Consider the following 24329-nt stretch of genomic DNA (forward strand, 5'->3'; position numbering starts at 1 on the left):
CACACACACAAAGCATGCACAGACAGTCACACAGACACACACACTCACACACACACACACACACACACACACAGACACACACACACACACACACACACACACACACACACACACACACACACACACACACTCACAAAGCATGCACAGACAGTCAAACAGACACACACACACACACACACACACACACACACACACACACACACACACACACACACACACACACACACACACACACACACACACACACACACACACACACACACACACAGAGAGAGCATGCACAGACAGTCACACAGACACACAGACACACAGACACACACACACACACACACACACACACACACACACACACACACACACACACACACACACACGTTTACACTACCAACAGGGGACTATCGGTTTTCATCGACCAAGTGTGGACCTCTATTTCTGGTCATTTAAAAAATACAAAAACATAATACAGAGTTTAGTTTTAAGTTATTTTGTCATAATATAATTTCAAATGTGTTTTTTTGATTTCTTTTAAAGAAGTTGCCAAAGGGGACTTGAATACTTAAGCGATATTTACATATCAAAGAGGGGACTCCATTCACTGCAGCAAGGGAGCTGTCTGTGCCTATTGTTTCACTCAATGAGTGTTTGCCAACTGCAACTGTTGCTTCTGTCAATGTGTTTACATGGGAAAATATAAAAGATGGTCCCCACTTGGATTGTACAACATGACAGAAGTCCCCTGTTAAATGGTATGGGGCGACCCTCACACTCCTGCATGGATCTATTCATGAAGTGTGGAAAATGTAATCCTCATCAATAATCTATAATCATCTTTTAAGATATATTTAGAAGGGTTAAAAAATGTGCGTTTAATTTGCAATTTGCAAGTTAAATATGGACAATAATGCGATTAATAATGATTAAATATTTTTATTGATTGACAGCCCTAGTTAGCCCTGTTATCTATAAGTCTTTTTTCCTCATGACAAAATGTCTCTTATGAACTATGGAAGAACTGTGTAAAGGCTCTATGGCAAATTATTTATTTTGTACTATAGAGAAAGCAGTTAACATTTTTTTTCTACCCTAATGAATGCATAAATGCTGGAGCGTAAGTGTCGCTCCATACCATTTAACAGGGGACCAGTGTCATTTTGAACAGGCAAAGAGGGGACTTCTGTCACTCTGTACAATCCAAGAGGGGACCATCTTCTCTGTTTGACAGCACAAAGTTAAAAACAAAATTCTACGTATCAAACTTTCTTTGATGGTCTGTATACTATTGTGCAGGTTCTGACATATGCTGTAGGTTACTCCATCAAAAAGACAGATGATAGCTTTAAGGCGGTTCAAGTGCAGGGAACAGCGATTGTTGATTGATTGAACCGTGATAAATGATGGTAGTTAAAACTGAAGTCATGTTATTGTGGAAAAATATAATCTAGAAAAAACTGTGACTTACATAAATTCACATTCAAAGAACAGACAAAATTTGTGCTCTAAAATATGAAAGATGGTCCCCACTTGGATTGTAAAACATGACAGAAGTCCCCTGTTAAATGGTATGGAGCGACCCTCACACTCCTGCATGGATCTATTCATGAAGTGTGGAAAAGAATAAATGTAATCCTCATCAATAATCTATAATCATCTTTTAAAATATATTTAGAAGGGTTAAAAAATGGGCGATTAATTTGCAATTTGCAAGTTAAATATGGACAATAATGCGATTAATCACGATTAAATATTTTTATTGATTGACAGCCCTAAGACTTATAGATAACAGTTCTTCCATAGTTCATAAGAGACATTTTGTCATGAGGAAAAAAGACTTATAGATAACAGGGCTAAGCCCTGTTATCTATAAGTCTTTTTTCCTCATGACAAAATGTCTCTTATGAACTATGGAAGAACTGTGTAAAGGCTCTATGGCAAATTATTTATTTTGTACTATAGAGAAAGCAGTTAACATTTTTTTTCTACCCTAATGAATACATAAATGCTGGAGTGTAAGTGTCGCGCCATACCATTTAACAGGGGACCAGTGTCATTTTGAACAGGCAAAGAGGGGACTTCTGTCATTCTGTACAATCCAAGAGGGGACCATCTTCTCTGTTTAACAGCACAAAGTTAAAAACAAAATTCTACACATCAAACTTTCTTTGATGGTCTGTATACTATTGTGCAGGCTCTGACACATGATGTAGGTGCAACCCGGTACCACGCGATTGCGTGCTCCTGCGCACGAACGTTAATCTATTGAAGCGTGTTCCAGAGCACGATAGTCCGACTTTTTGCGTGTTACACAGAACGAAATGTAAACCAATGCATTCTGAATAGGAGTGTTCTAAGACAATTAACGTGCTCCACAAAACGGTACGAGAGAGAGAAAGAGAGAGAGGGAGGGACAGAGAGAGAGAGAGAGTGAGAGAGAGGCTTCAGAAAGGGTGTGCGCAGATAGTACAGTGCACCCTAGTTATGTTTATGCCAAAACCACAAATTCTATATATTGCCTAATTATATATATTGCCTATATATATGTATAGGCTATATATATAATTAGGCTATAATTATATTATTTAGCGTGTAATGAGACAATCTATAGCCAAATTGTCGAAGATGCCCGAGAATCTCCGGGGATATCAGCATGGGAAATCGGCAAATCAGACCCATGAACCTAGAAAGAAAGACGTCATCTCAAGCGGGAGAGAACGTTTGCGGTGCTGGTTTGTGTCCCGTAAGTACAGGGCTCTCATGTCTCATGCATTCGGCGTGAGACACACGCAATTCAACCCATGCACACGCTCAAACCTGTGCCGTGTTCCAATACCCGTACTGTCCGTACTTACTAGCCAAAATTTGAGTACGCAGTACGTTCCAATTCAGATCCGGCGAAAATAAGTATACTTCAAGGACCCGGATGCCGTACTCAAAACGGGCTAATCCTGAAGTGTGGATCGAAGGATACTCCCCGTACTCAACGGCAGCCATCTTAGCTACGTAGCGGAAGAGGCGGAGCCAGGCTGAGCCAAAGTCGGCGCATTTTCCACATAGCCTGCATTAATAGAGTCATTTTGTAGTTGTTATAGTTTTTATAGCTGCTAGGCGTAAAGAGTTCCCCGTTCAAAGCGGGATGTTTATTGCGGGGGAGGAGCCACGGCGGCAGTCGTGATCGTAATTTCCGGTTAGTGCACCACGGAGTACTAACGATTTGGAACAGCACTCACATCTGAAAAAATAACGTAGTAGATAGTGCGGATAGTATACTTCCTTTAAGTATACTCATGGAAGTACGGGTATGGTCTCACGAAAATACGTGACACTGTCACGTTATTTAATATATTGAAACGTGATCAGGGACACGTAGGCCTATTTTCTAAATTTTGTATTTCAATTGGAAGTAGGTTATTTGTCGTGTCACTAAGCATGACTTCCAAACTAAGGTTCTGTCCGGGAGCGTTCTCCCTAATGTCCCTTATGGAGCTCTGTACAGATCATTCATTGTTGAAAATAGTCTGTGATAACTACCAAATGACAGCTTTTGGCCACCCGTTTCTACTTAAAATTGTCTGTGATAACTAACAATATGACAGCTTTTGGCCACCCGTTTCTACTTTCACCTTTGATACTGAGAAATTGTGACAATACACGGATATATTAAATGCAGTTGCGTTGCTCTGTAGCCAAACCGCGAAGGAAAAAAGGGTAGCTGCTTCATCTGTTCTTTTTAGAATTGTATGTCTTGATGTTTATTTTATCTAGCCATCTATTCTCTTGTTTTTGGCTATTTAAATGAACGTCCGCGTCGATGCCTCGATCGCAAGTCCAGTGTCGCGAGCGGACGTTGCCATGACATCTAGAAATCATACCGTATTTAATGGGCTGTAGTGAGTGTAACATAATTCACCTACAGTATTTTGTTATGTGTTGTTCTTTCAATTGTGTTAGGCATGTCGTTTACTGTCTTGGTGGTTCAGGGATCGCTGTCCCTTTTAAGGATTACGAGTGTCTCATGACGTCACAGCCCATGCGGGATTTGTTTACCTTCAGCACGTTTTGATTTCCTGTTTCTCTCTTAATAAACGAGTGACACAACTGTGTGCTCAACGTGCGAAATTGTGTCTCTCACTTATTGCAATTTCCACAGGGTTATCATTAATATTGATGTGTAGGGGTTGTTTATAACTCGTGAATAATATTGTTTAGAGTAGACCACGGTCTGGGGGAATACTCTGATTCTGATTGGCTGCAGTGCGTGCATTAACTCCTGATATAGCCCTACAGACACCTGCTAAGTAGTTCCAGTCAGTGTTTAGATTCTCTGCCCGAGCCCGACGCGGACCGGGTCGGGCCGATATTTCCCACCACTATACTCGGGCCGGGCCTTTGATCGAGCGTTTATATTTTTATTTTACCATTGGTTTATTGGCCTAATGTGAGGAGAGATCTATGCCATAAACAGAAATATTATAGGCCTTTATTACACGGGTCTTCTCAATGCCGTGGAACGCTCCGTTCACTTGCATGGGTAGTAGTCCGTTGACTTGTCTACCCCAGCGTCTTCCGTTGCTAAGCGACGTCACCGTCTTTGCGGACAAATTATTTCTCTGCTGATCAACACTACGATTGGCCAAAAGACTTGTATCCCCCCCCCCTTAAATAAATACTATGGCAGAATTATTATTATTATTATTATTCTCATTCAACTTGAACATGTGTTTTTACAGTAGAGTGGTGGAGGGATGACGTATGTTGGCCAACCCGGAAGTGAGCGTCGCCCTGGATTCCCTCGACAAAAAGCCAAAGGGGTTTTGCCATTGGATTTTGGATTATTATAAATTGAAACAATTTATTAAATAAATATTTGTGAGATGTCATTACTTCTCCTGAGTTTGCTTCCTATTTATGTCGAGTATACACCCCTACTGTCCACAAGCATCCCCCCCCCCCCCCCCCCCCATATGGATTTGGAGAATTGTTGCCACGTCCCAGTGGTGGAGGTATCATATATATGAAAGAGGGCAATCAATTATACTATAATGATCAATTAGGAGGCCGAAGCCCTAAAGGAAGTGATGCAATAGGTGACTGAGAGTCCAAAGACACCAAGCATGACACTCTAGCAAATGGTAACATGTATTTTACATGGTACACCTATGGTCTAGGACATGATCTCGGTGTAGCAAGAGGGCGAGCTTGATCTCATTGGACTCAGCTTAACGTGTAGATGCTAAATAACATGTAATTTGTCAGAAATCTCCATCGGGAAGCAAATCTATAGCTGGTCATTATTGATAAAGGCCTCCAAAATCGACAGCTAATTACTGCCCCAAAACATATTCAAATATGATCATGTGTGGCACTGTTGCAATCGCCTCAAAACGTAGATGTCAAAGCACACCTTGTTTGCGCCGTTACGCCACCGGGAAGATATTTTCATACTTCTAATGGATTGATTCATATTTTAAAGTTCTCGGAGTGAGACTTTAAGCGGCTGCAGCAGAAGTGTTAAGACGAAAGATGATAAAGACATTTATAGAATATTCCCATTCACATGATTCTTCGCACGACCTGCAGGTTGGAGAGACTGAAATAACCCCCAAAATTAGTAATAATGTAAAAGCAGCCAAGACCCACAAATCGCTTGAACTATTTATTTCATTCCATTGTTTCGTTGATATGCATTATTGAAAAGTTTCAAGCATATGGATTTAATGCAACATCCACAAACAGTTCAAAATGGTACCATGATATGCGGTCACAGGTACATAGTTATCACCTGACAAACATGTCACGGGTTGTAATCAAAGGCAGTACAAATAGATAAAAATGTAGCTTTGAAGTTTCAAATGTCTTGTTTATTGTATTAACCAGTTCATTTCTCTTTTGTGAAAGTCACCAAAAGTCCAAAAAAGTTAAACGCAAGGTCACAGGCTAACAGTGGAGCTGTGTTGGGAACCAGCAGCCAAGAGCGTCCATGGAAACTTTCTACCCATGTTAAATAGATTTAGTTGGCAGTTCCTTTTCTGCCCATTCTTTTTTAAACTTGTGGAAGCACTTTGCAGTACTGGGAGACACCATTTCTAACGGCAATGGAGCTAGATTCTAAAAATATCAAAAGATTCCCAAAGCAAATACCTTTAACCCATAGTTGTGTTTTATCAAATTAAAATATTTCAGAGTTTCATTGACCACAAATTGATCAGAAATATTTTGCATACAAATCTTTAAATAGTCTAACCACATTAAGAAAAATACTTTTGTTAATTGTTTTTATTAGTGAAGCCACAAGTTTTGCACATTATCCAAACAGAATACCTGAAATGTTGATATTTTCAGCCCTTTCGGGTTAAAACAAGAGAAAAGGACAACCTAAGAGTGAAAAGTTTGGCTTTATTTTAGGTTTTCAAGCATCTTAAAATACCCAAATCATCGCTCCAATACACAAGTCAGCTAATGGCCTACAAGGAAATGCTGAAGCTAGTGTTAGTGCAAGGGTAAAAAAAAAAAAAAAAAAACTTCCCACAAACTAGTCAACATGGTCAATTGAAAGCCTGTACAAAACGCCCCTGGAATAGTCAAATGCAGCTTTACAGCGGATGAATTAAGCCAAATTGCATAAACATCCAATGGTAAACAGTATATAAATGCAATCAAGGTTGCACTCACACTAGGCCATCTGGCCGTGGCCGTCGCAACTGTGGCCTGGCCACGGTAGGCTCTTGTACATACGCCATCACGTCGCTAGCATCCAAACAATTCTACCAAACCTTAACCAACTAGTGAAAAATGGAACAAAACTTTAGGACACACCCAGTGTCTAATCACCTTGTCCAGGGGTGTTCCAACATGGTTTACCAGAGGGCCTTGTGGACTTAAAGTAAGCCACTCATTTGACAGACAGCACGGAATGACGTTAAACTAAGCTAATCTACAGGTTACCAGTGCTAGTGCAATTACATGAGCATTTTGCACAATATTTGTACTCCAATGCTACGTAAAGCAGGCTTCTTCAGAAACCCGTAGCCTGCTACATTGATGGGCAACTGTAACAAATCCTGACCAAGACCGAAAGATGGCTCTGGAAGCCACTACGGCCCACGCAGCAGATTACTGCGTGGACCGTGGTGGCTTCCAGATCAACCCTTCGGTGGACCATTCACCATACACATGTATTCCGAGGATGTTTTGAAGACACTGGAGTCCCATGGCACTAGATTCCTTTGAAGACTAAGTTGGTATGGGGGGGCCCAAAGGGGGCCCCCCCATAGATCTTGTCAGTCATCTAACACCTGTTAAGAAAAAACACACACACACACACACACACACACACACACATCACAAGATACAAATCAGAAAAGCTAGGTTAACAAACAGCAGTGACATGCATGTCAAGGTGCAAAGAGCAGGGATACTCATGGCTTGTGTCTGAGGAGACAGCCCAAAAACGTCAACATTTAATAAAGGAAAATAACTTTTACTCACTGCGGTGGTCTGTTCCGAAGTGCCATGTTGGTAGCAATATTTGTCTGGGCTGTTCAGTCAAATGCCCACAAAAACAAACACGCAACAACACATACTTTCAGTTTGTATAAAGTGACAATAGTGATCTGCAATCTAGATCGAAAACTTTCAACCCTCACTAAACTCAACCTCGATTGACACAGGCCGATGCGAAAAGTAAACTAAACCCATTGTGTTCACCTTTAATAAAGGGGTGCGTGACAGGTGATCTCAATTAAGAGCTAATCAGAAAGAACACACTGATCGGCCATGAGTGAGACTATCAAAACGAGGACGAGGATTTAACGGAATTGTTACCATTCAAATTCAAATTTCTTTATTATTGGATAGGGTATGATAGAAAAAATAAAAAAAAGTAAGTAATTTGACACTCCTGGGATGAGCCAATGTTTCATCTGTTTGGAAGGTTTTGTTGGAGACAAACAAAGAATCTTCAGGCAACAGATGTGACAGCTGTGAATCCTCTCTCTCTCTCCTTCGTCTGCTGGGTCCTCTGTGTTTGCCTACCTGCTACAGGTAGCCAGTGGGCGGGGCTGAGAGGCTTGTCAGCTGATGAGGTGCACCTGTGCAGGTCTGCCACGCAGGCTTTAGCCAGTCTCTCTCTCTTTCCACAGAGGCAGGTGGGCTTGGGTTCTGTTTACGGCCTGATTCCACCGGACGCGTTACGGCAACGTTACGGCTGCGGCACGTCTTGGCCGCGGTCACCGCAGCAGATAGGTTCCACTCTAATCAATGAGACCATTTCCACCGGGTGCGGCTGCGGAACGTCTCAGCAGAGTCCCAGCCGTGCCGCAGCGCTATCATTCGGTAGCATTCCTATTTTTGCCGCAAGCCATTGCTGAACCGCGTCAATTTCAACAGAGCAGATCGAACAGGGCAGGAAGTGAAAAAGTAAAAAAAATCCGGTCAATTTTCAAAATAAAACACAATACTCAGCTCATGTAGCCTATCACAACGTCATTTATGTACCAAATCATCCTTTTTATGAGGGCAATGGCCGGAAGGACAAAGCGTGGCATTTAATTGCAGTCGTTTTGCACTGTAAAAACGAAACTCAAAATTGTTGTTCTCATTATGATTTCGGAGTAAAATGAATATAAAACATTAAGTATTCATGTACAACTGCGCAATGCAATTTAGTCCAACCAACAATGTTGAGTTTTGGGTCAAGAGTTGGGCTCACTGTAGTCTCTTTGTTAGCAAGACACACGGGTTTAAGTCAGACTCTGTCTGAGGCTGGGCCAACTACGGTGCGCATGCGCATTTCGACACTACCCCCCGGGGAGTCTGGGTATTCGTGATGCCGGTTGGGAAAAAGGGGTTTATTGCCTTTTGTCAATTTGTTTCTGTTAGGTTAATTCGGGTTAACGGGTTTGGGGTCTTTATTGTTTGTGTGTTGTTTATTGTGCGTGTGTTGCAGCCACCGTTACCGAGACTTGCATGTCCGTTGGTTGGGTCTGCGGTGCGCTGTGTGTTGCGGACGTGTGTTAAATAATGACAAGTGTCATGCCAAATTTGTACCGGCTGCCAAACTTGTACCGGGCGCGTCATCCATACGTATCCATTCCAAACCTGTCTGGCAACAGATGATCGCGTCGTCCGTTGCCGGGCAGGTTTCAAAAAACATTCGCGCTCATGTTGCCAAAGACAAAATAACATAATACAGTTAACGGATCGCTAGATAACACTTCTTTTTACTTTATATTTGTATTGTATTTAATTGTTTAATCAAATTTAGCTAGTAAACTGAGTGTTTAAAGCGGGTTTCAAAAAACATTCGCGCTCATGTTGCCAAAGACAAAATAACATAATACAGAAAACGGATCGCTAGATAACACTTGTTTTTACTTTATATGTGTATTGTATTTAATTGTTTAATCAAATTTAGCAAGTAAACTGAGTGTTTAAAGCAGGTCAAGGACGAAATAGCACAATACAGATAACGGATCGCTAGATGGAAGGTTTGCGAATGTCCGTGAACCTTTCACGTCGTTCGACGCGATCGTCCGTTGCCAGGCATGTAAATATGTAAGTTTTGCATTCTTTGAAATGTTTTTTTTTTTTAAATAATATTAACCTTAATTTGAAATATTAAGTTAACACCCCTGAATTATTTTTTTGGGTTGTAAAATATAAAAATCTTAGTTGGTATAACTCTAACTTTCAAGTTTGTCTAATGAAGAAAATCACGTTTTTGATGGGCTCAAAACTCAAAAATTGATTGCAATTTTGAGTTTGCCCAACTTTTTATTTTTTACAGTGTGGGAGTGGAAGTTGAGTACATTAGGTTTAGGATTATCGCGTGATCTCGCGATAATCCTAAACCTAATGTACTCACCTTCCACTCCCAAAATTACTGCAATTAAATGCCAGGCTTTGTCCTTTCTGACATTGTTCTTATAAATAGGATGATTTGAGACCCTTTGATTGATTGACGGCTGACCTGGTGCCACCGGTCATGACGTAATAATGTTGGTGTTTTATTTATTGTGTTTTATTTTGAAAATTGACCGGAATGCTCTATGGCTTTTACTTTTTCACTTCCTGCCCTGATCGATCTGCTCTGTTGAAATTGACGCGGTTCAGCAACGGCTTGCGGCAAAAATAGAAATGCTACGGAATGATAGCGCTGCGGCACGGCGAGCCGCTCCTGGGACCATTTCCGGTGGAAATGGTCTCATTGATTAGAGTGGAACCTATCTGCTGCGGTGACCGCGGCCAAGACGTGCCGCTGCCGTAACGTTGCCTTAACGCGTCCGGTGGAATCGAGCCTTACCCCGGGGGTAACCCTTCCTTTTACAGTCCCCTAATTACTAGGTATTTACCCGGTACATACATGGTAAATCATAGTGTATTACTGGGTAATTACCACTGGTAATATGAAGGTAAATACGGAGGTAGTTACCCAGCAAATACATGATAAATCATAGTGTATTACAGGGTAATTACCACTGGTAATAAGAAGGTAAATACAGAGGAATTATCCGGTAAATTATAGTGTATTACTGTGTAATTACCACTGGTGATAAGAAGGTAAATACAGAGGAATTACAGCTGAAGTACTAAGTAAAACCTCCACTATTACCCATCAACTCAACTAAGTAGCGTGTAGTTGTAACTGTTTTAGGTTGGTAATAACTCAGATATTGTGTACTTCCTAGGAAATTAGGCAACCAATTATTATAAACACCTATTATCCAAGGTTTATGTTGTTAACAGCCCAAGTTTAATGATGTACTATCTAGAAATTAGCATAGTGCTTTCCAATAAAATACTTTTTCTTAGTTATTATTCGTAGCTGCACCCATTTAGAAAGGGTTTATTCGATTTACCACTATGGAATTACTTACCTGGTAACAACCTCTGCAGGAACAGTTTTCCTCTAGTGTTATGGTACATCTTCTTAAATACTGGGTACAAAGCCGTTTGTTTCCATGGTATTACCAGGTTCTTACCATATAATTTATAATAGATACATTCCATTATCCATGCAGTCAAGACAAACTTGTACCATGTACGTTCTGCGACGTTACCAAGTAAAACACACCTATTTACCCAGTAATTAAGCTGAAACTGTACTGTAAAAGGAAGCCTCGTTTATTTCCATGGTATTACCAAGTTCTTACCATATAATTTGTAAGACATTATTCCCTTTTCCATGCAGTCAACACAAACTTGTACCATGTACGTTCTGCGACGTTACCAAGTAAAACACGACAATTTACCCAGTAATTAAGCTGAAACTGTACTGTAAAAGGAAGCCTCGTTTGTTTCCATGGTATTACCAGGTTCTTACCATATAATTTGTAATACATTATTCCCTTTTCCATGCAGTCAACACAAACTTGTACCATGTACGTTCTGCGACGTTACCAAGTAAAACACGACAATTTACCCAGTAATTAAGCTGAAACTGTACTGTAAAAGGAAGCCTCGTTTATTTCCATGGTATTACCAGGTTCTTACCATATAATTTGTAATACATTATTCCCTTTTCCATGCAGTCAACACAAACTGGTACCATGTACGTTCTGCGACGTTACCAAGTAAAACACGACAATTTACCCAGTAATTAAGCTGAAACTGTACTGTAAAAGGAAGCCTAGTTTGTTTCCATGGTATTACCAGGCTCTTACCATATAAGTTGTAACTGGTTATTCCCTTTTCCATGCAATCGACACAAACCATATATGTTCTGCAACATCGTTCACCAGTAGTTAAGCACTATAATTGTTGTTATAAAACCCCAAACCACTGTTGATGAAAGGCATATTAAAATTAAACAAAATCAAAGGCTTATCTTTCAAACAATGCATATCTCACAAACAGGCACTGAACACTGAAGAAATCGCACAAAAAAAAAGCTGTCCACATTAACTCAATTTAAATGTTACTGATGGTGTTTTCATAAAACACATGACATTGTTATGGCAAGTGACCACAAGGAAGACTGCTTCAACCTCTTCAATTTGAATAAGTGGTGAATGCCATGCAGCAATCTGCCTATGGGAGCATCTTTGTGGTCATTCGCAAACCAATGAGTCCACTCGATGAATGAGAGATGACTCTTTAGTGTCTTCTCTGTGAGGTATCCCTGCAGTCTCCATATCTGGGATTTGAAGGCTGACCAAGACCTGACCAGGTACCTCCAAATCTCCCCTTCCATACTGTAATAAAGAATCAGAAGACAAGAAAATAAACATTAGGACTGTCAATTAATGAACATTTCTAGAACATGTAGAACTCAAAGATTAGTTTGTTTATTAGTTTAAAAAGGATGCTGGTCCTCTGGCCATTGTGTTTGGTCATATTGAAAAGAGAACAAGGCATCAGTGGCGATCCTAGGTCCAGTTCCGCCCCGGGCAGCGATTGTTGAGGGGGGGGGTTTGTATCGTGGGTTTGTATCGTGGACCAACGGACTTCAGTGAGGGTATCACTCCGTCTATACGAACAAGTGTGCGCCTGCAGCCAGAGGGGACGCCAAAATACCTATTCCCCACACAATATTATGTCGTACTTCATTGTTAACCGCTGCGCAGCGCTTTTTTTTTTTATACTGCTCGTGGCGCCCCCCATGTGATTTGCCGCCCCCCACAAATATGCCGCCCCGGGCGTCTGCCCGGGTCGCCCGTGCCTAAAACCGCCACTGCAAGGCATAGCCATAAATACAGTTAATAGGACGGGAGGGGACAGGCTGTTAGCTCCGGTTAGCACTTTAGCATCGAGCTAGCGGAGCTTCTGTCATTCAAATAACTCGGACATGTTGTTTAAAACCTATAACACCCAATTTATTAAAATATCCGGATTTAATCGGGCTCTCTCCCATAAGTACAGTTAATAGGACGGGAAGAGACAGGCTCTGTTAGCCCCGGTTAGCGCGATGCTAAAGAGCAGCTCTACCGGAGCATGCCACCTCAACAGGTGCAAGTTAGCCTCCGGTTTGATAGTTGATATCCGAATATTCGGTTTACCACCCAATCGGATTCATCAACATAAGTGCAATACATTACGGGCTTAGTATGTTGAAGACGGTTTAGGACGGCGTATCGCGAAAATCACAAACACATGTTGTCGCCATCGATGTCTGTGCAACAATGTCATTTACGTTCTGGCTGCTACCTGTTTTAGGGACCGTCAACAAGTTACACTCACCGACTGGTGGCAGAGACGTTACCATCGAATTGTTTCTGGAAATAAATCATATAAAATAACATAGAAATCACTAAAAAATACATTTTGTCACCTGATTGTAGAAGTAGTTGCCAATGGTGGGCTGCTACCTGCTGCAGGTAACTTTGCTAATCTATTGCATTATTGTTAAACGGGATACAATTAATAATTTCAAATATAGTTTAGTCGATTTTTGTCGAATATTAAACTATTAACTGCATTATGATTAACTATATTGTAATATATTTGTGTGATTAATTTCCTGAAACAATTCCATGGTAACGTCTCTGCCACCAGTCGGTGAGTGTAATTTGCTGACGGTCCCTAAAGCAGGTAGCAGCCAGAACGTAAATGACATTGTTGCACAGACGCCAACATGTGTTAGTGATTTTTCGCGATACGGTGTCCTAAACCGTCCTCAACATACTAAACCCGTAATGTATTGCACTTATGTTGATGAATCCGATTGGGTGGTAAACCGAATATCTGGCGAATACCAAACCGGAGGCTAACTTGCACCTGTTGAGGTGGCATGCTCCGGTAGAGCTGCTCTTTAGCATCGCGCTAACCGGGGCTAACAGAGCCTGTCTCTTCCCGTCCTATTAACTGTACTTATGGGAGAGAGCCCGATTAAATCCGGATATTTTAATAAATTGGGTGTTATAGGTTTTAAACAACATGTCCGAGTTATTTGAATGACAGAAGCTCCGCTAGCTCGATGCTAAAGGGCTAACCGGAGCTAACAGCCTGTCCCCTCCCGTCCTATTAACTGTATTTATGGCTATGCCTTTTTCTCTTTTCAATATGACCAAACACAATGGCCAGAGGACCAGCATCCTTTTTTAACTGATAAACAAAATAATCTTTGAGTTCTACATGTTCTAGAAATGTTCATTAATTGACAGTCCTAATGTTTATTTTCTTGTCTTCTGATTCGTTATTACGGTATGGAAGGGAGATTTGGAGGTACCTGGTCAGGTCTTGGTCAGCCTTCAAATCACAGATGTGGAGACTGCAGCGATACCTCACAGAGAAGACACTAAAGAGCCATCTCTCATTCATCGAGTGGACTCATTGGTTTGCGAATGACCACAAAGATGCTCCCATATGCAGATTACTGCATGGCATTCACCACTTATTCTAATTGAAGAGGTTGAAGCAGTCTTCCTTGTGGTCACTTGCCATAACACTGTCATGTGTTTTATGAAAACACCATCAGTAACATTTAAATTGAGTTGATGTGGACGGCTCTTTTTTTTGTCCGATTTCTTCAGTGTTCAGTGCCTGTTTGTGAGATATGCATTGTTTGAAAGATAAGCCTTTGATTTTGTTTAATTTTAATATGCCTTTCATCAACAGAGGTTTGGGGTTTTATAACAACAATTAAAGTGCTTAACTACTGGTGAACGATGTTGCAGAACATATATGGTTTGTGTTGATTGCATGGAAAAGGGAATAACCAATTACAACTTATATGGTAAGAGCCTGGTAATACCATGGAAACAAACAAGGCTTCCTTTTACAGTACAGTTTCAGCTAATTACTGGGTAAATTGTCGTGTTTTACATGGTAACGTCGCAGAACGTACATGATAAAAGTTTGTTGAATGCATGGAAAAGGGAATAATGTATTACAAATTATATGGTAAGAACCTGGTAATACCATGGAAACAAACAAGGCTTCCTTTTACAGTACAGTTTCAGCTTAATTACTGGGTAAATTGTCGTGTTTTACTTGGTAACGTCGCAGAACGTACATGGTACAAGTTTGTGTTGACTGCATGGAAAAGGGAATATTGTATTACAAATTATATGGTAAGAACCTGGTAATACCATGGAAACAAACGAGGCTTCCTTTTACAGTACAGTTTCAGCTTACTTACTGGGTAAATTGTCGTGTTTTACTTGGTAACGTCGCAGAACGTACATGGTACGTTTCCTACCTCGGACTCCAGCGCAGCCACGGCCGACAACTATCTTTATTCTGGGTGGAAATAGTAACATAGTTACGCCATTAAATGCGTTTATGGAAACATTTTTAGCGAGAAATGTGCATTTTACTTTCATAATGTTCGCTCGGTGAATGTGAAGGATGTTTGGTTTGATAGTTATGACGGAGAGGGAACGCTCCGTTCACTTGCATGGACAGAGTCTCTGGATGCTAAGCAACCTCAACGTCTTGGCGGACAATTTCTCTCCTGATCAACACTACGAATGCTGGAAACACACCAGACACACCATGTGAAGTTATTTAACCCGATTATTGTTATTTATATCAGAGATTATTTAATCTAACCCGATCTAAACTCTATCGCCCAAACAAGGCGGCGTTTGGGTTTCCTACCTCGGACTCCAGCGCAGCCACGGCCGACAACTATCTTTATTCTGGGTGGAAATAGTAACATAGTTACGCCATTAAATGCGTTTATGGAAAAAATTTTAGCGAGAAATGTGCATTTTACTTTCATAATGTTCGCTCGGTGAATGTGAAGGATGTTTGGTTTGATAGTTATGACGAAGAGGGAACACTCCGTTCACTTGCATGGACATGGACTCATCTAGCTGTGTTGGCGCGTTGACGCGTTGGAAGCGTTGAACCGAGTACCACCACACAATGATCAAGCGTCAGGTTAGGCGCGTTACTCGCGTTATCCAACGCGAGTAACGCGTTTGGTGTGGCCGCACCGTAACGCGTCCGGTGGAATCGAGCCTTTAGGGTGGTTCCTTAAGGGTTTGGACCTTTGGATTGGTTCCATGTTTTGTTTTATGTTAACACTATTCAACATCCCCACAGCACACTTTCCACTGCCCATATACATAGGCTAGCGAAATAATTGTGTGTTTGGTCAGTAGTTCAGTTGGTTGGTCACATATGTTGGTTTGCTGTTCAGGTTTGGTTTGTTGCATTTTGTTTGGGTATTTCCAACATGGTAAAGATGGTTTGTTGTTCCCAGTATTTGTTTTGTCTGTCTGGGTAAGTTTCCTCCGTTCTGGCTCGGTCGGTCCTTGTGATTTTGGTACTGGTTTTCTGTCCAAACCATATAATCGCACATTTTCTAATCTTCCATACGCTACACTAATCCCTTTACAGATTTCATGATACTTACTTTATTCTAATAAATAACTTTATCCCTTATCATGTGTGGATCCCGATCTTTGCTCTGACCCGAGCCTCGTCTTAATCCAGCCAAAGAGATGGAAGAGCGTTATGAATAATTATTAGATGATTGTGTTGTACAATGAAAGACAGTAAAGATTCAATATGAATGGCAAAATAAGTATGGGATTTTATTTGAACAATAAAATATGTGTTGGGCAAATTATAGAGAGGCTGAGATTATAGATTTCATATTCAAAAGGCGAAGGGGTGAAAAAATTTAAGAAATATATTTTAGAAATATAGGCCTACTCAAAGCCCAAATCATAGATATCATACCCTATCCAATAATAAAGAAATTTGAATTTGAATGGTAACAATTCCGTTAAATCCTCGTCCTCGTTTTGATAGTCTCACTCATGGCCGATCAGTGTGTTCTTTCTGATTAGCTCTTAATTGAGATCACCTGTCACGCACCCCTTTATTAAAGGTGAACACAATGGGTTTAGTTTACTTTTCGCATCGGCCTGTGTCAATCGAGGTTGAGTTTGGTGAGGGTTGAAAGTTTTAGATCTAGATTGCAGATCACTATTGTCGCTTTATACAAACTGAAAGTATGCCTTGTTGCGTGTTTGTTTTTGTGGGCATTTGACTGAACAGCCCAGACAAATATTGCTACCAACATGGCACTTCGGAACAGACCACCGCAGTGAGTAAAAGTTATTTTCCTTTATTAAATGTTGACGTTTTTGGGCTGTCTCCTCAGACACAAGCCATGAGTATCCCTGCTCTTTGCACCTTGACATGCATGTCACTGCTGTTTGTTAACCTAGCTTTGCTGATTTGTATCTTGTGATGTGTGTGTGTGTGTGTGTTTTTCTTAACAGGTGTTAGATGACTGACAAGATCTATGGGGGGGCCCCCTTTGGGCCCCCCCATACCAACTTAGTCTTCAAAGGAATCTAGTGCCATGGGACTCCAGTGTCTTCAAAACATCCTCGGAATACATGTGTATGGTGAATGGTCCACCGAAGGGTTGATCTGGAAGCCACCACGGTCCACGCAGTAATCTGCTGCGTGGGCCGTAGTGGCTTCCAGAGCCATCTTTCGGTCTTGGTCAGGATTTGTTACAGTTGCCCATCAATGTAGCAGGCTACGGGTTTCTGAAGAAGCCTGCTTTACGTAGCATTGGAGTACAAATATTGTGCAAAATGCTCATGTAATTGCACTAGCACTGGTAACCTGTAGATTAGCTTAGTTTAACGTCATTCCGTGCTGTCTGTCAAATGAGTGGCTTACTTTAAGTCCACAAGGCCCTCTGGTAAACCATGTTGGAACACCCCTGGACAAGGTGATTAGTCACTGGGTGTGTCCTAAAGTTTTCTTCCATTTTTCACTAGTTGGTTAAGGTTTGGTAGAATTGTTTGGATGCTAGCGACGTGATGGCGTATGTACAAGAGCCTACCGTGGCCAGGCCACAGTTGCGACGGCCACGGCCAGATGGCCTAGTGTGAGTGCAACCTTGATTGCATTTATATACTGTTTACCATTGGATGTTTATGCAATTTGGCTTAATTCATCCGCTGTAAAGCTGCATTTGACTATTCCAGGGGCGTTTTGTACAGGCTTTCAATTGACCATGTTGACTAGTTTGTGGGAAGTTTTTTTTTTTTTTTTTTTTTTTTACCCTTGCTTACAATCCAACGGTTGCGACCACTTATGCAACTGGGCTGTGAACCTTGCAATTCTAGTTGCATATTTGTACACGCAAGCTTGTCCATTTCTATCGTCATCACTAACACTAGCTTCAGCATTTCCTTGTAGGCCATTAGCTGACTTGTGTATTGGAGCGATGATTTGGGTATTTTAAGATGCTTGAAAACCTAAAATAAAGCAAAATGCGTGTCTGGTGTGCAAGAGCCAATTTGTTGGCTTGCAGTAGTCGAGGAGTTGTCGTAGGTCGTATGCCATCTGGAGGTTGTGGCAATGGAGGCTTGTGGTAGATCTGCCATCCAAGAAAGGTTAATTCTTCTGAAGCATGATTAATAGTTTAGTAAATTGAATCTATTCATGTAGAACTATAAAATCCAAGACTGCAGCCAGTAACTTGGATCGCAATATGTGGAAAGTATTGGTCTTCATTTATAACAGAATAATTAACATGACTAACTGGGTTTCTTCCATTTTCTAACTAGGGGGACTTGACTGGTGAGTCTACTGGATTAATCAGTAGCGGTGCTTAGCCCAACAGATTTGATGGCATGACTACAGGGTGACAAAGACAATTATTCCCTGCCGATCAAAAGAGACTTCTAAAACATATCTGCTAGAACAGTTCCTATACTTTTTGTATAATTTGGTCATGCTGCAAATTAACTTTTTGTAGTTGCTCCATATTTGGTTCTTTGACAGCCTCACCTGCTAGAAAAATCTATTCAAATCGGCTAAATATAATGAACTAATTTAATAACCATGTCACTCATACTAGTGGCAAATACCCTCTTTCAGTTGGTGGTTCAACACTGATGTCTCTCTAGGCTTGAGGGAGAGCTCACAAGTCAATTACACGAATGTCCTGGAGCAATTGGGAATACACTTTTATTTAGTCTACCTGACCAGGGACATCTTTGAACTATAGGTCACCTAACCCAAACTTTTCACTCTTAGGTTGTCCTTTTCTCTTGTTTTAACCCGAAAGGGCTGAAAATATCAACATTTCAGGTATTCTGTTTGGATAATGTGCAAAACTTGTGGCTTCACTAATAAAAACAATTAACAAATGTATTTTTCTTAATGTGGTTAGACTATTTAAAGATTTGTATGCAAAATATTTCTGATCAATTTGTGGTCAATGAAACTCTGAAATATTTTAATTTGATAAAACACAACTATGGGTTAAAGGTATTTGCTTTGGGAATCTTTTGATATTTTTAGAATCTAGCTCCATTGCCGTTAGAAATGGTGTCTCCCAGTACTGCAAAGTGCTTCCACAAGTTTAAAAAAGAATGGGCAGAAAAGGAACTGCCAACTAAATCTATTTAACATGGGTAGAAAGTTTCCATGGACGCTCTTGGCTGCTGGTTCCCAACACAGCTCCACTGTTAGCCTGTGACCTTGCGTTTAACTTTTTTGGACTTTTGGTGACTTTCACAAAAGAGAAATGAACTGGTTAATACAATAAACAAGACATTTGAAACTTCAAAGCTACATTTTTATCTATTTGTACTGCCTTTGATTACAACCCGTGACATGTTTGTCAGGTGATAACTATGTACCTGTGACCGCATATCATGGTACCATTTTGAACTGTTTGTCGATGTTGCATTAAATCCATATGCTTGAAACTTTTCAATAATGCATATCAACGAAACAATGGAATGAAATAAATAGTTCAAGCGATTTGTGGGTCTTGGCTGCTTTTACATTATTACTAATTTTGGGGGTTATTTCAGTCTCTCCAACCTGCAGGTCGTGCGAAGAATCATGTGAATGGGAATATTCTATAAATGTCTTTATCATCTTTCGTCTTAACACTTCTGCTGCAGCCGCTTAAAGTCTCACTCCGAGAACTTTAAAATATGAATCAATCCATTAGAAGTATGAAAATATCTTCCCGGTGGCGTAACGGCGCAAACAAGGTGTGCTTTGACATCTACGTTTTGAGGCGATTGCAACAGTGCCACACATGATCATATTTGAATATGTTTCGGGGCAGTAATTAGCTGTCGATTTTGGAGGCCTTTATCAATAATGACCAGCTATAGATTTGCTTCCCGATGGAGATTTCTGACAAATTACATGTTATTTAGCATCTACACGTTAAGCTGAGTCCAATGAGATCAAGCTCGCCCTCTTGCTACACCGAGATCATGTCCTAGACCATAGGTGTACCATGTAAAATACATGTTACCATTTGCTAGAGTGTCATGCTTGGTGTCTTTGGACTCAGCTCAACGTGTAGATGCTAAATAACATGTCATTTATCACAAATTTCTATCGGGAAGCAAATCAATAGCTGTTCATTATTGATCAAGGCCTCCAATTTCGAAAGCTAATTACTACCATTAAACATGTTCGAATATGCTCATGTGTGGCACCGTTGCAATCGCCTGGAAGATGTGGAAGGACACCTTGTTCGCCCTCTTACACCACCGGGAAGATATTTACATACTTCTGATTGACTAATGAATTGTTTCAGCTATTCCCCCAGAAGTCTGGGGTCAAAAGGTCAAAAGGAGCTGGCACCACGCCGCTTATGAGATAACAAAAGTTAATGTGTATTTCTCTCATAACTTTTTGTCATTATTAAAGAGAGGCCTGATTCTCAGATATGCATGTTGGATGGCTAGGGTGTAGGTCTGGGAAGAACTTCAGGCCAAAATCTTGCAAGCGAGCCGCTGGTCGCAGGTGCAACGAGATGGAGCACTTGCTGAGTCATTTCCTGTAGGGCTGGAGCCACAGGTTGAAGCGTATGAGTCCTTTGAGACACCCTTTGATAAAAGGGGTTCTCAAATGTTGACCCTCAGTCACCTATTGCATCACTTCCTTTAGGGCTTATAATTGATCATTATAGTATAATTGAATGCCCTCTTTCATATATATGATACTTCCACCACTGGGACGTGGCAACAATTCTCCAAATCCATATGGGGGGGGGGGGGGGATGCTTGTGGACAGTAGGGGTGTATACTCGACATAAATAGGAAGCAAACTCAGGAGAAGTAATGACATCTCACAAATATTTATTTAATAAATTGTTTCAATTTATAATAATCCAAAATCCAATGGCAAAACCCGTTGGCTTTTTGTCGAGGGAATCCAGGGCGACGCTCACTTCCGGGTTGGCCAACATACGTCATCCCTCCACCACTCTACTGTAAAAACACATGTTCAAGTTGAATGAGAATAATAATAATAATAATAATTCTGCCATAGTATTTATTTAAGGGGGGGGGGGATACAAGTCTTTTGGCCAATCGTAGTGTTGATCAGCAGAGAAATAATTTGTCCGCAAAGACGGTGACGTCGCTTAGCAACGGAAGACGCTGGGGTAGACAAGTCAACGGACTACTACCCATGCAAGTGAACGGAGCGTTCCACGGCATTGAGAAGACCCGTGTAACAAAGGCCTATAATATTTCTGTTTATGGCATAGATTTCTCCTCAGATTAGGCCAATAAACCAATGGTAAAATAAAAATAAAAACGCTCGATCAAAGGCCCGGCCCGAGTATAGTGGTGGGAAATATCGGCCCGACCCGGCCCGCGTCGGGCTCGGGCTCGGGCAGAGAATCTAAACACTGACTGGAACTACTTAGCAGGTGTCTGTAGGGCTATATCAGGAGTTAATGCATGCACTGCAGCCAATCAGAATCAGAGTATTCCCCCAGACCGTGGTCTACTCTAAACAATATTATTCATGAGTTATAAACAACCCCTACACATCAATATTAATGATAACCCTGTGGAAATTGCAATAAGTTTCGCACGTTGAGCACACAGTTGTGTGACTCGTTAATTTAATAAGAGAGAAACAGGAAATCAAAACGTGCTGAAGGTAAACAAACCCCGCATGGGCTCTGACGTCATGAGACGCTCGTAATCCTTAAATGGGACAGCGATCCCTGAACCACCAAGACGGTAAACGACATGCCTAGCACAATTGAAAGAACAACACATAACAAAATACTGTAGGTGAATTATGTTACACTCACTACAACCCATTAAATACGGTATGATTTCTAGATGTCATGGCAACGACACTGGACTTGCGATCGAGGCATCGACGCGGACGTTCATTCACATAGCCAAAAACAAGAGAATAGATGGCTAGATAAAATAAACATCAAGACATACAATTCTAAAAAGAACAGATGAAGCAGCTACCCTTTTTTCCTTCGCAGTTTGCCTACAGAGCAGCGCACCTGCATTTAATATATCCGTGTATTGTCACAATTACTCAGTATCAAAGGTGAAAGTAGAAACGGGTGGCCAAAAGCTGTCATATTGTTAGTTATCACAGACAATTTTAAGTAGAAACGGGTGGCCAAAAGCTGTCATTTGTTAGTTATCACAGACAATTTTCAACAATGAATGATCTGTACGGAGCTCCATAAGGGACATTAGGGAGAACGCTCCCGGACAGAACCTTAGTTTGGAAGTCATGCTTAGTGACACGACAAATAGCCTACTTCCAATTGAAATACAAAATTTAGAAAATAGGCCTACGTGTCCCTGATCACGTTTCAATATATTAAATAACGTGACAGTGTCAGGTATTTTCGTGAGACCATACCCGTACTTCCATGAGTATACTTTAAGGAAGTATACTATCCGCACTATCTACTACGTTATTTTTTCAGATGTGAGTGCTGTTCCAAATCGAGTACTCCTCGGTGCACTAACCGGAAATTACGATCACGACTGCTGCCGTGGCTCCTCCCCCGCAATAAACATCCCGCTTTGAACGGTGAACTCTTTACGCCTAGCAGCTATAAAAACTATAACAACTACAAAATGACTCTATTAATGCAGGCTATGTGGAAAATGCGCCGACTTTGGCTCAGCCTGGCTCCGCCTCTTCCGCTACGTAGCTAAGATGGCTGCCGTTGAGTACGGGGAGTGTCCTTCGATCCACACTTCAGGATTAGCCCGTTTTGAGTACGGCATCCGGGTCCTTGAAGTATACTTCTTTTCGCCGGATCTGAATTGGAACGTACTGTGTACTCAAATTTTGGCTAATAAGTACGGACAGTACGGGTATTGGAACACGGCACAGGTTCGAGCGTGTGCATGGGTTGAATTGCGTGTGTCTCACGCCGAATGCATGAGACATGAGAGCCCTGTACTTACGTGACACAAACCAGCACCTTCTTTATAGGTTCATGGGTCTGATTTGCCGATTTCCCATGCTGATATCCCCGGAGATTCTCGGGCATCTTCGACAATTTGGCTATAGATTGTCTCATTACACGCTAAATAATATAATTATAGCCTAATTATATATATAGCCTATGGCCTATACATATATATAGTCAATATATATAATTAGGCAATATATATACATATATACATATAGAATTTGTGGTTTTGGCATAAACATAACTAGGGTGCACTGTACTATCTGCGCACACCCTTTCTGAAGCCTCTCTCTCGCTCTCTCTCTCTCTCTGTCCCTCCCTCTCTCTCTTTCTCTCTCTCTCGTACCGTTTTGTGGAGCACGTTAATTGTCTTAGAACACTCCCATTCAGAATGCATTGGTTTACATTTCGTTCTGCTTAACACGCAAAAAGTCGGACTATCGTGCTCTGGAACACGCTTCAATAGATTAACGTTCGTGCGCAGGAGCACGCAATCGCGTGATACCGGGTCGGTAGGTAACTCCATCAAAAAGACAGATGATAGCTTTAAGGCGGTTCAAGTGCAGGGAACAGCGATTGTTGATTGATTGAACCGTGATAAATTATGGTAGTTAAAACTGAAGTCATGTTATTGTGGAAAAATATAATCTAGAAAAAACTGTCTCACCTCATCTCGTTTTCGTCCGCTTATCCGGTGTCAGGTCGCAGGGGTAGCAGCTCAAGCAGGGGGCCCCAGACTTCCCTTTCCCGGGCCACATTGACCAGCTCTGACGGGGGGATCCCGAGGCGTACCCAGGCCAGTGTTGAGATATAATCTCTCCACCTAGTCCTGGGTCTTCCCCGAGGTCTCCTCCCCACTGGACGTGCCTGAAACACCTCCCAAGGAAGGCACCCAGTGGGCATCCTTACCAGATGCCCGAACCACCTCAGCTGACTCCTTTCTAAGTAAAGGAGCAGCGGCTCTAATCCGAGTTCCTCACGGATGGCTGAGCTTCTCACCCTATCCCTAAGGGAGACGCCAGCCACCCTTCTGAGAAAACTCATCTCGGCCGCTTGTACCCACGATCTCGTCCTTTCGGTCATCACCCAGCCCTCATGACCATAGGTGAGGATAGGAACGAAGATCGACCGGTAGATCGAGAGCTTTGCCTTGCGGCTCAGCTCTCTTTTCGTTACAACGGTG

At 41.4% G+C, this 24329-nt stretch overlaps 1 long non-coding RNA gene across 1 annotated transcript; it reads left to right on the forward strand.

Annotated features, from left to right (window-relative positions):
- The first annotated feature begins 1266 nt into the window (after window positions 1–1266).
- On the forward strand, window positions 1267–23782 carry LOC115560440 (uncharacterized). The gene is made up of 2 exons (XR_003979753.1): window positions 1267–1306; window positions 23663–23782. It is a non-coding gene; the product is annotated as an uncharacterized LOC115560440 (long non-coding RNA).
- Window positions 23783–24329: the final 547 nt, after the last annotated feature.

This window comes from Gadus morhua, chromosome 15 (genome assembly GCF_902167405.1).
Source record: "Gadus morhua chromosome 15, gadMor3.0, whole genome shotgun sequence".
In the NCBI taxonomy this organism is placed as follows: Eukaryota; Metazoa; Chordata; class Actinopteri; order Gadiformes; family Gadidae; genus Gadus; species Gadus morhua.